Source organism: Palaemon carinicauda, chromosome 34, assembly GCF_036898095.1.
Source record: "Palaemon carinicauda isolate YSFRI2023 chromosome 34, ASM3689809v2, whole genome shotgun sequence".
Taxonomy (NCBI): Eukaryota; Metazoa; Arthropoda; class Malacostraca; order Decapoda; family Palaemonidae; genus Palaemon; species Palaemon carinicauda.
Genome location: NC_090758.1, coordinates 51,431,871 through 51,446,870, shown reverse-complemented (window position 1 = coordinate 51,446,870; position 15,000 = coordinate 51,431,871). Strand labels below are relative to the sequence as shown.

General features: G+C 27.7%; 1 protein-coding gene across 1 annotated transcript in view; it reads left to right on the top strand.

Annotated features, from left to right (window-relative positions):
* The window catches only part of LOC137626909 (neuroligin-4, X-linked-like), a 111,726-nt gene that overhangs the window by 78,775 nt on the left and 17,951 nt on the right, over positions 1-15,000 (top strand). The gene's annotated exons all lie outside the window — the stretch shown is intronic.

Genomic DNA, 15,000 nt, shown 5'->3' with positions numbered 1-15,000 from the left:
TTTAACAATATCAATAAAAAAAGGTATTAATTTCGTTAAGTGAGAATATAAATATATCCAGGCAACATCTCCTCCCAGTCGAGTTGCCAGCTATTCCCTTATCAGCCGTTATTGAGAAAAACATCTGAAACGTCGTAAGGCCAAATCAATATTTACACTGGACCATTAGTTGGATTAGTCTGCGGATTTTCCTCTCCCTGAAATATCTTCAGCCTTTTCATCATGGTACGATAGAACTCCTCAAAATATATATATATATATATATATATATATATATATATATATATATATATATATATATATATATATATATATATATATATATTCGTGTGGTAATATATATGTGTGCATGGGCCTTTGCATGTAAACAATATATAATTGAAAATACCGAAAAGAAGATCTCTCTCTCTCTCTCTCTCTCTCTCTCTCTCTCTCTCTCTCTCTCTCTCTCTCTCTCTCTGCCAATTTCTCCTTGATATATGGTAGTCTTCATCGTTTATACTTAAATGTAACCTTATGATATATTTGGTAAACAATACAAAACTTATTGGATATTTATTTTCTGTATGAGTAACTATAGAAATAAGAACTATACATAATATTATCAAAATGATAAAACCCACAAAATGAGAAAAATGCAGCCCAACATAATGTCATCAAACTCCATTATAAATATAATGAAAAAGGACGTACCATTCCGGCCAGCATCACAACCTAGAATATCGGAAACGATGGGATGAACAATTTCTCCGAGTCCCTTTCGCTTCAGAATAACAATGATATATGAAGACTGACAATGAGTCACTTTCATTTATGAAAGGTTAACAGACCTTAACTTTCGTTTGAATACTATTTATTTTACCGTATCAGATTTATATCTTTTCTACACTATGAAAAATCTGCCGTAAAATAACGGGAAAAATCCTGGCATGAATGTTTCTAGGCTTTACCGTTTTTAAAACGGATTTATTGACGTAAAAGAGTGATATTATGGTCACTAACCGGTGGGAGATTGTAACAAAGTAGGGTAAAATTACGGTCTTCTGTATTTTACTGAAATACGGCTGAGAACAGAATATTTTTACAGAGGATTTTCGATTAAAATTACAGGTTTTTTTTTTAACAATGTATAAAAATCTGTAAAATGATAACTAGTAAAGTAAGGTTACTTAAGCAGAAAGGTTGACGAGCATTGTCCTGCTCAGTAAGTAGCTTGGTCTGTATGTATCCAGGTAGGATGACAAGATTACGTTCAGTACTTAACTGCATATAATTCTGAATACTTTGAAACCAGCATGGAATTAAAAACAAAGTAATAAAGAAGATTTGGTGGTGATAATTCTGGAGACAATAAAACCAACATGAAATTGAAAACAAAGGTTCATATAGTTCTTTTTAGTGATAATTCTCGGTATAATAAAACAATGTTGCAACAAATATAAGGTTTCAAATAGGTTTTAGTAGTGATAATTCATGCTAAAATAAAACTATTTTGGAATTGGAAACAAATTATTTAATAAGGTTTAGTATCAATAATTCTCGGTTAAAATGAAACTATTTTAGAATTAAAACAATGCTTTAAATAGGTGTGCTATGCCAGTAGATATCTTCTAGAATATTAATCAGGTTTTTATTTGGTGTATTAACCCAGGTGTAAGAGTAGTGTCATGAATAGGTATCATCTTTAAATAGGAAACAGTTTCTTTTTATGCTGATGAGGTTATATATGGCTAGGTTAATTGGCTACCTATACCGAAAGTTTTATATATATATATATATATATATATATATATATATATATATATATATATATATATATATATATATATATATTAAAGCTGCTATTCACTGTTTATTGTATATAGAAGATTATTATTATTATTTTTATTATTATTATTATTATTATTATTATTATTATTATTATTATAATTATTATTATTTTTATTATTATTATTGTTATTATTATTATTATGTAACCCAACTAAATACAACATAATTCTACTAGAATATATGGAACCAAAATATTAATTGGATACAAATACACAAACAGTAAAAACCACATTGATGAAGAAAGTTATATCAAACCAACAAACATAAGAAATAAACTTCTGTTCATCTCCAAACTTCCCAACTTCCTCAACCAAGAAACTTCTCTTCTAATGAAAGTCGACGGAAGAGGAGGATGTCGATTGTGGTCGACTCCCAAAAGAGAAGGAAAAGAAGAAGAAGAAGAAGAAGAAGAAGAAGAAGAAGAGAGATTTTAGCCTTTGGGCTTCTATAGTAAATGGTGAGACGTCTGGTGGACAAATGAGTCTTTTGTTTATATATGTGGAGTCATAATATCCACTCTAGGATGGATGGCACTCTTCTTAAGGCTTCCTCCTTCTCACTCAATCCAGTTGGGACTTTCCTAAAAGAGGAGTCTGGATGGTTTTCCAGAGTTTAGGTTTCTGGAATTTAGTTGGGATTCTGTTTCTTTATTGAAGTGTTATTTAGAACATTTACTTTATTTCCTCGGAAAAGTTATATAATACTTTCTAATTCTTAGGTTGAGAATTTTTTGGTGACTAAAGGTGATATGGAATTTAAATCATTTAATACCTTATATAGAGTTTAGGTTTTGAAATTTATTTAAGATCCTATTTCATATATGTTGTTTTCTTCATTGAGATGTTACGTGGATTACTTTTTATTTCCTTTGAGAAGTTCTGCAATATTTTACAACTCTTTGGTTAATTTTTTTGATGAATGAATACTGATGTGGGATTTTAATTTCCTATGTCTCTTTAGGGTTAGAGTCTTGAAATTTATTTATAGATCCTATTCCTCTTAGGGTTTCATTTAATTGAACTATCAAGTTTGTTATGAATTTTCTAGAGCTCTGGGTTTTGGACTCTATGTAATATCTAATTTTTTGTGTTAAATTAAATTCATTAAAAAGAAAATGACTCTAATTTGAAGGTTCCAATGCTCCATAACAATAAAAGATTCGCCAATAGGATTATCCGCTGGGCGGTCAATTCCCTCACCAATAAACGCCGACATTAGTTGAACAATGTAAACAAAACATTTGAAAAGTCTCTAGCAATTTTAATCTAATGGGATATTGTCTAATTCACAGCCTCTATTACAGCCTCTTGTGAGAGCATTTGGGACTAAATACGCAATAATACTGGCGTTATTCTTGGAGATTTTGCGTTAAATAACAGCGTAGAGGACTTTGCAGGCTCTTAAGAGAACATTCCAAATGACTTTAACACATTATTTATAATTACGAAGCTCAGGAGAGGCTATTATGGTTAGGTAGTTTAGGGAAAGTCTGTTATTAATGATTATAAGAATGTACTTTGCTTGGCTATAATATCTAGGGTTCACTTTGTGCTTTAGATAGTTGCATTGGAGAATAGTGAGGTTAATGACAGCCTATAATAGAAGCGTATTTCGAAAAGCGGGATACTATAATTCCAATTGTTCCAACTGGAAAAAATAGCCCAGGAAGGAAAAGTAACAATGAAATAAAAATAAAGATATGGACACATAGAATAATAAAATAAATAGTACTACCCTAATAATACTTATAATCCACAATTGGATCAAAACTATTTTTTTCTTTTTCAAAATAATACTTGTGAATTTATTGGCTAGAATGAAATAAATATATATTATCATTTTCGATATTTCTACTTATGTGATATTTAAGTTGAAGAAACTTCAGACTTCAGAATTGGACTAGATATATTGAAACTTATTTTTTTCTTTATCTCGGCAAAATAGAGCAGTTTGTAACTTGTAGAAACATCACCAAAAAATGCCATTATTGAAATCATGGAAGAAAATCTGCCTTCCATGTGACTGAATTTGGAGGATTTCAACGTTTTGCTGTATATATATATATATATATATATATATATATATATATATATATATATATATATATATATATATATATATATATATATATATAAAGCATATGTATGTATATATATATATATATATATATATATATATATATATATATATATATATATATATAAAGCATATGTTTGTATATATATATATATATATATATATATATATATATATAAAGCATATGTTTGTATATATATATATATATATATATATATATATATATATATATATATATATATATATATATATATATATATATGTATATGTATATATATAAAGCATATGTATATATATATATATATATATATATATATATATATATATATATATATATATATATATATATATACATATATATGTATATATATATATATATATATATATATATATATATATATATATATATATATATATATATATATATATATATATATATATATATATACATATATATATATATATATATATATATATATATATATATATATATATATATATATATACATATATATATATATATATATATATATATATATATATATATATATATATATATATATATATATATAGAAAAACGTTGAAATTCTCCAAATTCAGTCACATGGAAGGCAGATTTTCTTCCATGATTTCAATAGAAGTTTTTGGCGATGTTTCTACGAGTTACAAACTGCTCTATTTTGCCGAGATAAACACAAAAATAAGTCTCATGTTTGGTATCGGAAATTTTATTCTAAATATGAAATGTTCATATCAATAGTAAGAGTTAGGGCGAGAATCTAATGAAGAGGTGGTTTTGTATTTCAATGGATGATATTTGACAAAAAGTCTTTTGCAAACTGTGGTGTTCATATGAAATAATTAATAACGAAACCTTTCTCTTTATAAATATAGTACAATTGAATTTTTTTTTTTTATATCTGGAGTAAATTGGAACATGGAAACAAGGAAATGAAAAAGAGTCAAGCGAGCGTCCGTTTATTATGATGATTCTCGTTTTATTTTGTTTTTATCTCTCTCTTTTATATTTCCTTCTCGTAATGATAAAGCTTTTTCTTCTATTCCTTTGGTTTAATTCCCTCTTTGTTTCCTATTCTTTCGTGCATATTTCATCGCAGTATTTGAATATCTTTTGATGCTGAATTCGATAGAATATTCATCTCATCTCGATACAATAAAAATTCTCTTTTTGAAATCCTAAAGATTGATCTTTCCAACCAGGAATAAAAGTAACATTGAACTTTTATTTCCAAATTAGATTCACCGAGGAAAATCTAAATAATTTTTTGCTACTTGTAACACTAAAAAAAAAATCCTGTGTCTCCAACACTTTGGCTTTTAGCAGAGCGACAGTGTGCGACAGAATTGGTTGAAAATATCAGAATAAAACTAAATATTTCTTCTAAATCTATAAGTGAGTTCCAAAAAACCCTCCTATTTTGAAGCTTTATATATTAATCTTTTTGAATATATAGTACATGTAAAATATTATTAAACTAAAGGCAAGTCTTTTCAATAGGCAATTTTAGCTAAATTTTATTTTCATTTTCAAGTTACCAATTAAAATCATTGTTATCAATATCAACCTTCCACTTGATAATGTATGAATATATGAATATTGTGAGAATATTTTCTTTATAAAGATTATTACTGTTTTTCAAGTTATATATTTTAATGATGATTTTTTTTCTTTAGATAAAAATGAATAGGAGATATATTAGTAAACATGTATTTATATATATATATATATATATATATATATATATATATATATATATATATATATATATATATATATAATATATATATATATATATATATATATATATATATATATATATATATATTGACTCATTAGGGGTGATTTGAATGAATTACTACCAATTGTGTCACGTGGTGGGCCGGGATATTAGGTAAAACTCGCTGGTAAAAGACTGATGTCTCGCCAGGTAAATACTTGGACAGCTGGGTAGCGTCAGGTTCCGATATCTTTTATGGCCTCTCGTGGCATGGTTGGTTTCGACCTGGCCTTTTATTAGAAGGGGCTAGCGTTCGATCCCAAGTATGAGGTAGAAATTTATTTCTATTTGAACACGATGTTGTGTTGATATTTATCCATATTGACTCATTAAAGGTAATTTGAATTAATTACTAACAATTGTGTCATGTGGTGGGCCGGTATATCGGGTAAAACTCGCTAGTGAGAGACTGATGTCTCGCCAGGTAAATCCTCGAACAGCTGGGTAGCGTCAGGTTCCGATATCTTTTATGGCCTCTCTTGGCATGGTTGGTTTCGACCTGGCCTTTCATTAGAAGGGGCTAGCGTTCGATCCCAAGTATGAGGTAGAAATTTATTTATATTTGAACATGATGTTGTGTTGATATTTATCCATATTGACTCATTAGAGGTAATTTGAATGAATTACTACCAATTGTGTCACGTGGTGGGCCGGGATATCGGGTAAAACTCGCTGGTAAGAGACTGATGTCTCGCCAGGTAAATCCTCGGACAGCTGGGTAGCGTCACGTTCCGATATCTTTTATGGCCTCTCGTGGCATGGTTGGTTTCGACCTGGCCTTTCATTAGAAGGGGCTAGCATTCGATCCCAAGTATGAGGTAGAAATTTATTTATATTTGAACACGATGTTGTGTTGATATTTATCCATATTGACTCATTAGGGGTAATTTGAATGAATTACTACCAATTGTGTCACGTGGTGTGCCGGGATATCGGGTAAAACTCGCTGGTAAGAGACTGATGTCTCTCCAGGTAAATACTCAGACAGTTGGGTAGCGTCAGGTTCCGATATCTTTTATGGCATCTCGTGGCATGGTTAGTTTCGACCTGGCCTTTCATTAAAAGGGGCTAGCGTCTGATCCCAAGTATGAGGTAGAAATTCATTTCTATTTGAACAAAATGTTGTGTTGATATTTATCCATATTGACTCATTAGGGGTAATTTGAATGAACTACTACCAATTGTGTCACGTGGTGGGCCGGGATATCGGCTCAAACTCGCTGGTAAGAGACTGATGTCTCGCCAGGTAAATCCTCGGATAGCTGGGTAGCGTCAGGTTCTGATATCTTTTATGGCCTCTCGTGGCATGGTTCGTTACGACCTGGCCTTTCATTAGAAGGGGCTAGCCTTCGATCCCAAGTATAACGTAGAAAGTTATTTCTATTTGAACACAATGTTTTGTTGATATTTATCCATTTTGAATCATTAGGGGTAATTTGAATGAATTACTACCAATTGTGTCACATGGTGGGCCGGGATATCGGGTCAAACTCGCTGGTAAGAGACTGATGTCTCGCCAGGTAAATCCTCGGACAGCTGGGTAGCGTCAGGTTCCGATATCTTTTATGGCCTCTCGTGGCATGGTTGGTTTCGACCTGGCCTTTCATTAGAAGGGGCTAGCATTCGATCCCAAATATGAGGTAGAAATTTATTTCTATTTGAACACGATGTTGTGTTGATATTTATCCATATTGACTCATTAGGGGTAATTTGAATGAATTACTACCAATTGTGTCACGTGGTGGGTCGGGATATCGGCTAAAACTCGCTGTTAAGAGACTGATGTCTCGCCAGGTAAATCCTCGGACAGCTGGGTAGCGTCAGGTTCCGATATCTTTTATGGCCTCTTATGGCATTGTTGGTTTCGACCTGGCCTTTCATTAGAAGGGGCTAGCGTTCGATCCCAAGTATGAGGTAGAAATTTATTTATATTTGAATGCGATGTTTTGTTGATATTTATCCATATTGACTCATTACGGATAATTTGAATGAATTACTACCAATTGTGTCACGTGGTGGCCCGGTATATCGGGTAAAACTTGCTGGTAAGAGACTGATGTCTCACCAGGTAAATCGTCGGACAGCTGGGTAGCGTCAGGTTCCGATATCTTTTATGGCCTCTCGTGGCATGGTTGGTTTCTACCGGGCCTTTCATTAGAAGGGGCTAGCATTCGATCTGAAGTATGAGGTAGAAATTTATTTCTATTTGAACACGATGTTGTGTTGATATTTATCCATATTGAATCATTAGGGGTAATTTGAATGAATTACTACCAATTGTGTCACGTGGTGGGCCGGGATTTCAGGTAAAACTCGCTGGTAAGAGACTGGTGTCTCATCAGGTAAATCCTCGGACAGCTGGGAAGCGTCAGGTTCGGATATCTTTTATGGCCTCTCGTGGCATGGTTGGTTTCGACCTGGCCTTTCATTAGAAGGGGCTAGCGTTCGATCCCAAGTATGAGGTAGAAATTTATTTATATTTGAACCCGATGTTGTGTTGATATTTATCCATATTGACTCATTAGGGGTAATTTGAATGAATTACTACCAATTGTGTCACGTGGTGGGCCGGGATTACGGGTAAAACTTGCTGGTAAGAGACTAATGTCCCGCCAGGTAAATCCTCGGACATTTGGGTAGCGTCAGGTTTCGATATCTTTTTTTGCCTCTCGTGGCATGGTTGATTTCGACTTGGCCTTTCATTAAAAGGGGCTAGCGTTCGATCCCAAGTATGAGGTAGAAATTTATTTCTATTTGAACACGATGTTGTGTTGATATATATATATATATATATATATATATATATATATATATATATGTATGTATATATATATATATATATATATATATATATATATATATATATATATATATATATATATGTGTATATATATATATATATATATATATATATATATATATATATATATATATATATATATATATATATATATATATATATATATATATATATATATATATATATATATATATATATATATATATATATATATATATATATATATATATATATATATATATATATATATATATATATATATATATATATATATATATATATATATATATATATGAAGAATGGGTAGAGGCGAAATATTTTGCCTTTTAAAACAGCATATGCCATTAACCTATTTGAATATGAAAAACACGTAAAAATGTGCAAAATTTATCATTAATTGAATGCCAAGTAACAAACTACCAATTAGCTACGATGGTGAAGATGGGTTGATTTCAATTCTAAGTACAAAATACCTGAATTCGACAGGTATAAGTACACTAGAATTGTCATTGACTTTTATCTTTGTTCGTGGCCAAGTGGGTTAGTCACTGTCTATATAAGCTTGCCGACCAGGGTTCGATTCCCGGCCGGAGCCAAGCTCTTGTCTTTGTGAGATTTCGCCTGGGTCTGTGATCCTGAGGTTGTTTTGAGAATCCAGACATTAATATATCAAAAATATATATGGCTTATTTGAATATATATATATATATATATATATATATATATATATATATATATATATATATATATATGTATATATATATATATGTATATATATATATATATATATATATATATATATATATATATATATATATATATATATATATATATGTATATATATATTATATACAGACATATATATATATATATATATATATATATATATATATATATATATATATATATATATATATATATATATATATATATATATATATATATATATATATTTATATAATTATATACTGTATATATATATATATATATATATATATATATATATATATATATATATATATAAATTCACACATGTTTATATATATATATATATATATATATATATATGTATATATATATATATATATATATATATATATATATATATATATATATATATATATATATATATATATATATATACATATATATATATATATATATATATATATATATATATTTATATAAATATATATATATATATATATATATATATATATATATATATATATATATATATATATATATATATATATATATATATATATATATATATAAACACACTCACACACATATATTTGCATCAAATAATCCTTATATGTACTATATTGAAGTCTGGATTCTCTTAACGACCTGGGAATCAGAGCCCTAGGTGAAATCACTCAAAGACTTTAGTATCTCACTGGCCGGGTTTTGAACCCTGGTCCAGGATACATGTATGACATTGACCTTACCACTCACCCACGAAGAAAGATAAAAAGTATATGTACAGTTGAATTTTCATTGACTTTTATCTTTCTTCGTAGCTGAGTGGTAAGGTCAATGTCATACAAGTATCCTGGACCTTGGTTCAAACCCTGACCGGTCAGATACTATAGTCTTTGAGTGATTTCGCCTGGGGCACTGATCAAGAGGTCGTTAAGAGAATTAAGATATTAATGTATTAAATATATGACTTATTTGAAATATATATGTATATATATATATATATATATATAAATGCAAGGCGTTTCCTACCAACTAAAGTGAAAGGCTTCAGATACGTCCATATGCATGTCTGGAGTTTGGCAAGTTTTCCTCAAAACACAGACCAGTTCCATTTTTTCTTTCTTTCTTTCTTGTTAGGTGCTGAATTGTTTCGAGTCAGAGGCCGATGTAATGTGAAACCATTTGTCTGAGCCTTCCGATCCCCTTCGCTCCCCACCCCCACACCCCTGCTTCCAAAAAAATCATAAAATTACCCCATGCCATCACCAAAAATAGGTTATTACTTACATAAAGTGGCAAGAAGCGTGGCCTTTACATAGTTACATTGATTCTATAGTTAATACATATATGTATTTATTCTGCATTCGTATTCAAAGGTTTGGTGAGTGAGACTGACCTCGGGCTAGACGACGAAAAATTTTGAATGTAAATATTTTGAACATTAATGCCTGTCATAAAATCCTCTTTCAACACTAATCATTTACTGTAGGATGTAATTTTCATTGATTCTTCATTTGAACAGGGATGGACCTCAACCCTACCACACCTAAAAAGGTTGGTGAAACACAAAACCTATCCAGAGTTAAATAACATCAGTGAAAATATTTGTTACAAAATGTAGTGGCTACATATCTTTATAGCTTTTTGCGGTGAGGATAGAACTTATAGACTGTAAATAGATTGCATTGAGGTACCAACATTATTTTTCTTGAGCTTTTCCGTTGAATAAAAAGAACCAGAGGAAAGGTTCTCAAATTTTATCGATCACACATTCCCTCACTATGATATTCCAAAGGAATCTTACCTTAGGAAACCATATCTGAGAATAGGGGACCCCAGGAAGCCTTGCTTATATAGGATGTAGAAGGAAAGGGACATTGAAAGACTTATTTCCTTTACTTTCAGACGACTGATAAGTTCAAGGGCTTCACTTGATGAATCTTGTAAGAAGATTTTATCTTTATTTTTCTTCGAAATTGAGATATTTCGAAACCAAGAACTTTTTCGTTAATTTGTCTATTAGTTTTTATTAATGAAAACTTAAAAGGTATTAGATTTTGTTACAATTTACCCAAATGGAAGGTGTAAGATTTATATGATAATATATCCTTTATCAAGAACGCATTTATTCGAGTACTTTTTTTATACATGTAAGCAAAGATATATATATATATATATATATATATATATATATATATATATATATATATATATATATATATATATATATATATATATATATATATATATATATATATATATAGTGTGTGTGTGTATGTGTATGCGTGTGTGTGTGTGCATATATATATATATATATATATATATATATATATATATATATATATATATATATATATATATATATATATATATATATATATATATGATATACAATATATTCCATATGCGTATATATATATGATAATAATACATTTACTTCAAAACACACATTGAAAATTAGATTCTCATCATATGCATTGGAAAATCAACGAATCTAAACATATATAAAAAAAGGTAAGATAGATCTCACGAAGTAAAGAAAAGAAAATGGAAAAGGTAGTTTCAAAAAGGGGAGTATACGGTTCACAGAGAAAATAAAGGAGACTGGAAACTATTCCTTAAATCTTCTTATTGACTCCATCCCCGTCCTAATTCCCATGTATTTTATGGATGAGATCTTTCACAAGACCAAAGAGATAAAAAGAAAAAAAATAGATAAGCTCCACTTAGGGGAACTTCCAAGTATAGATTCCCATTCTGCCTAATTCTTGTGGTCAGTGGCATTTAGCTTTCTAGCTCGCTTTGACCTGGAGGAGCCAGGGGAATTTCATCCATAACCTCGGGGTCTCTGAGGATCCTTTTACAGTTGGATAATGTTCTTTTTATCCTCTCTGGGGGATTTTTCCCTCTAGTAATATCAGGAGATATAATGGAAGTTGCGAGGATAGATGGTCGAGTAGTTCTTAAATGGTACAAGAATTTTCGATTTTCACCTAAAAGGGGAAACTGTTTAGAACTTTTTTTTTCTTAGAAGAATTCAGCTGAAAATTTTATCAATGAAAGCAATTTAATGGTATATATTTCAATGAGAGCTAATTAGAAATAATAATTAATCAGAGTGGCTGTTCAAAAGAAATATTGAATGTTCTTTTTAAGGAATAAAAGAACATATTTTCTTATAAAAAAGCATTTTTATATTATTTAGTCAAATAAGAAGTAATAGAACATATATTAAGTATATATTAAGAGGGATTGTTCAGAAAATAATGGATTAAAAAGGTTTTTGAGGAATTATGCACAAACGATTATTAATAAATTTATTTTATGGTATATATTCCAATAAAAAAATAAAAAATAGAATATGTAATTCATATATATATATATATATATATATATATATATATATATATATATATATATATATATATATATATACATATGCTTCTCTTCATCTTATCCAATTATTAAAGTATTTAAACTATTACTAAAGTATTAGTATATTTATCAAGTTTTTTTTTCTATAAAGAAGACATATCGATCAATTGTTAAAGAACTCTACTAAGACTGGATTATCTAACTTAATGATACAAACATCATTGAATCACCTAACCCAGGTAAGTATAAAACTCTTGAATATATATATTATTATTATTAGATATTTATAATTAGTAAATATTTTTTTGATCTATGAGGTTTTTAACAAACAAACTTTATTGACGATACTTTCTTTTCATTCCGTTTACCAAGCAAATTTACTTATGGAAACTGAATACATTTGCAAAGAGCAAAGCTGGCAATTATTTCTTTGGAAAATAATGTCAGCTAGGTATAGAAAACATATTAACTGAATATATATATATATATATATATATATATATATATATATATATATATATATATATATATATATATATATATATATATATATGTATATATATATATATATATATATATATATATATATATATATATATATATATATATATATATTCAAATGGCTTGATTTGGCGTAAGTGTTTGCATATTGCCATGGTCAGCCAAGCTATACAAGTCAGGGACACCCATACTAGTTTGGTTTATTGTGAGCTATCTAACTGAAGTCTCCTACCATCACAAATCTGCAGTGGCCAGCAATAGTGATGAAAATGGCCAAACCAAAGACGTAGCCATAGACTTGTCTGAGGCCTTCGTCTGGTTTTCAATAATGAGTAACACTCATATTCTCTCTCTCTCTCTCTCTCTCTCTCTCTCTCTCTCTCTCTCTCTCTCTCTCTCTCTCTCTCTCTCTCTCTCTCTCTTAATTAAGACCCCATTGTCTGTGTATTTTCTCTCTAAATGTTAACTGTCTTCCCTCTTTTGACGAAAAACATGAAATCCAGAGTAATGGAATTAAAATCCTCCTTTATACATAAAACATGAATATTCTGTCTCAGTCGTCCACGAATGAATTGAGAAATGAATAATTCATTTCGTGAAATCATAATTCAAAATGATAGTGAAATAGAACTGGCTTCTTTCACTATTCATTATTCATAATCTTATTTTATTCCTAGCTTAATAAGATTATTTTTATATAATCAATTTTTTTTCTATATATTTCCTTACTTTGTTTTATATAGGTTCAATCGTTTAAACCAATTTTCTCTCATGAAAAAAAACTAGAATCACAATTTAATTAGCAATAAAATTTCATATTTCTTAATATCTTTAAGCTTTTAATACCGTGACATTTACACATTATATTTTAAACAATTCTATTTAATCTTACCTTTTACCAAATCTCGTTTAGATCTTAAAATTATCTTTTAACAAGTAAACAGTGTTAATAATTACAGTTGAAAAATCATAAAACCTAATCCTCATATTGCTATGTCTCTATTTAGAGAACTAAAATCCATGAAAAAATATATATCATATATTATAAGTTATTTTATTTATATATGAATATATATATATAATATATATATATATATATATATATATATATATATATATATATATATATATATATATATAAATATATATATATATATATATATATATATATATATATATATATATATATATATATATATATATATATATATATACATATATCTATATCTATCTATCTATCAATATATATATATATATATATATATATATATATATATATATATATACATTTTTTATACATTTATATATATATATATATATATATATATATATATATATATATAGAGAGAGAGAGAGAGAGAGATATATATATATATATATATATATATATATATATATATATATATATATATATATATATATATATATATATATATATATATATATATGAGAAAAATAAATATTTTGAACAACAACAATAATAATAATAATAATAATAATAATGATAATAATAATAATAATAATAATAATAATAATAATAATAATAATAATAATAATAATAGTAATAATGATAATAAAAAATAATAATAATAATAATAATGATAATAATAATAATAATAATAATATTAATAATAATAATAATAATAATAATAATAATAATAGTGAAAATAATGATGGTAATAATAATAATGTAAATTATAGTAATAATAATAATAATTATAATAATTATAATAATAATAATGATAATAATAATAATAATAGTAAAAGTAATAATGATAATAATAATAATAATAATAATAATAATAATAATAATAATAATAATGAAATTAATAATAATAATAATGAAATTAATAATAATAATAATAATAATAATAATAATAATAATAAAAATAGTAAAAATAATCATGATAA